Source organism: Populus euphratica, unplaced genomic scaffold (assembly GCF_000495115.2).
Source record: "Populus euphratica unplaced genomic scaffold, PopEup_1.0 scaffold6780.1, whole genome shotgun sequence".
Lineage (NCBI taxonomy): Eukaryota > Viridiplantae > Streptophyta > Magnoliopsida > Malpighiales > Salicaceae > Populus > Populus euphratica.
Genome location: NW_011506021.1, coordinates 1 through 2,645, shown reverse-complemented (window position 1 = coordinate 2,645; position 2,645 = coordinate 1). Strand labels below are relative to the sequence as shown.

At 39.7% G+C, this 2,645-nt stretch overlaps 1 long non-coding RNA gene across 1 annotated transcript; it reads right to left on the bottom strand.

Annotated features, from left to right (window-relative positions):
* Nucleotides 1–910: 910 nt before the first annotated feature.
* On the bottom strand, nucleotides 911–2,639 carry LOC105120293 (uncharacterized). The gene is made up of 2 exons (XR_841298.1): nucleotides 1,678–2,639; nucleotides 911–1,257 (listed from the first exon to the last, which is right to left on the bottom strand). It is a non-coding gene; the product is annotated as an uncharacterized LOC105120293 (long non-coding RNA).
* Nucleotides 2,640–2,645: the final 6 nt, after the last annotated feature.

The window sequence follows — 2,645 nt, the reverse complement described above, 5'->3', positions numbered from 1 at the left end:
GATGGTGCAGGGGTAAAACCGTCATTGTCACTATGCTCCGTGGACAAACTTTTACTATATTTCTAGCGTCGTGATTACGTTCCGTCATTATAAACCGTCATTGTCACTATTCTCCTGGTGAACTTCAGGAAAAGTGGCGGATGATGCCTATAAATCCACACCTCTAGCTGCAGGAAACTCATGGGCAATTGTGCTTTAGTTTTTTTCGTTTCTTATAAATTATTTCCCAGTCTTCTCAAGCTTTATAGCATACAGCACAGGAAAACCATGGAGAATGGTGCTCCAGAATCTGTGTCCCGACTCTGGCATAGAGCACGACAAATAGCATCACAGCAGCTAACACGTCTCGGAGAAGATCTGGTCGACAATCCCCATGATGAGCGGGAAAAGGAATGGCAAAAGGTGCTTATAAGCACTTGCTTCACATCAGGAATTGAAATAGCCCTTCATTTTCACCAAATTACTGATTCCAAACTCGATTCCTTGCATTTAGTCTGTATCCTTGTTGCAATTATCTTTTCTTGCCTCTTTGTTTCACATTTTATCAACCCCGCCAAGTTTCCGATGACATCCAAAGTATTGGGTAAAGTTGCCGTTTTCCTGGCAGCCACCGTGTTTTTCATCACCATTTCAATCCCATTCCCCCCTGGTGTCAAGTGGACTACTTGGATAATCTATGCCATTTCGTTGCTTGTTATTGCAATCTGCAATCTCTGCTACTAGACATGAGCTTTACATGGCATATGTTTTTTCTGTTAGTGTTTGTATTTGTTCTTCGTAACAAGGCTTCCATTTGCATGTTGTAAGGTGTTGAAATTCAGTGTAATCACGGTGTTATGTATAACCCTTGATCAATACAATATAATATGGGCCTAAAAAAACCTTTTATGTAGTATCTATGAGCTAAGAATGTAGAAAGGACGTTATCATCAATCCAGGTCTATGGTCTCATGGGGCATAACTCCCGCCGAGTTAAATAATAATTATTGCATTGAACAACAACCTCACTAGCAGAAACAAGTATAGAACAGGTGAACTTAAAATCGTTCAGCTAAGCAAAAAAGAACTCTTAGAAAAAATTCTGACCTACCATTTAGTGAGGAATCGAAGACGTATTGGATTAACTTCAAGTCCTCTGGACTGGTGGGTTTGCTCACTGTAAACGGACCAACTAGATATTTAGACATTTGCTTCACAAGTGAGTCAGATCTCACATTTAAGGAGACCAGAGAAGAACCAGAAATCCCGTCCTTGCTCCTGCAAATATGGACGACAAGAACAGATTGAGAAAAATGATCATCCCATAAAATGTCAACATTTTATCGAAATTGGTTACATGTTCAGTGCCCTCCATTCAATTTCGGGTGACGAAAACTATAGTTACAACAGAACAATCACGTTCACATGTTGTCAACGCGTAAGACATATGCTAATACCTTAAAAAAACAATCCGGTTAAAAAAATTGGTACTATAATTTATCAACGTTCCACCATCAAGCTTAGGAAATGCATATCAAATTTAGCTTCTGCTATTGTTTTATCCTCATGACCCTGTTAAGAATCATTACAAGGGAAGTGTGTGACTGCGCAGCCAAATTTCATAAACCAATAATGGCAGGAAAAAAAACGGGAAAACAATGTTGAGAAATTTAGGGGGAAGAATCATTTTGGATTCACCTGTCTCTAGAAAGTGAAGAACTCAATTGTTTTCAGGGCTTTCCAACCAGTCCTGTCCGCAAATTAAAGCATCTATATGATCTCTGGCCTGAAACCATTGAATGCAACTGCACCGCTGATAGCAGACTTCGATAGAATAGCTGATATTGGAATTGCTAAGAAATCACGAGCCATTTTACCAAGTGCTGGAAATCTTGGAGTATTGACTCGCCACCAAGCTAGTACATCTGAAACCTTATCCCGGTTTTCCAGAGGCTCTCCTAAATACCGATTAAGATCAAGTTTTTGTGAAGCAACCACATCGCCATCATCTTTCTGCTTATGCCACTCACGGAATCCCAGGAACTTATCATCAGAATCTGGATCATGTGATGTCAGACAAGTGGTGTCCTTAGTAGGTGATGCTAGATAACTTCAATATCTTCGCCATTGGACAAACATATTTGTTTTTGCATCTCTCCGTCTATTTTTTGAATAACGTTTAAGTGTTTGTGTAGATTTGAAGTTTCCTTCTTGCTATCCCCTGTATACTTGTTTTTGCATCCTTTATATATGGCCCATACTGCACAATTTTCTTCTATAACCTTATCCAACCATTTCCACACTTCAGATACCTTTCGTCGTTTATTATCAGCACATATGATGAATATATTACCATCAGGATCTGGAGCAGGTTCAATTTTATCATTGTTTTTACTAACTTTAGAACCTCGTTCCCGAGTAATTCTTCTTTCGAAAACATTCTCAAGCTCTTACAAGTTTTCCGTGGAGTAAGCTTGGAAACCTTTTTCCGTCTCTAAATCAAAATCCTGTTTCTCCTCCATGGTCACAAGCTCCAGCATTGCACGGCAATGCATGGGTGCAGCAGAATCAAAGACCGGAAAGGCAATAATACCCGCAATAATCCACAAGAGATGGCATCTGATAGCTGTGAGTATTCACTCGGTCCGTAATAGCGTACATTTGAA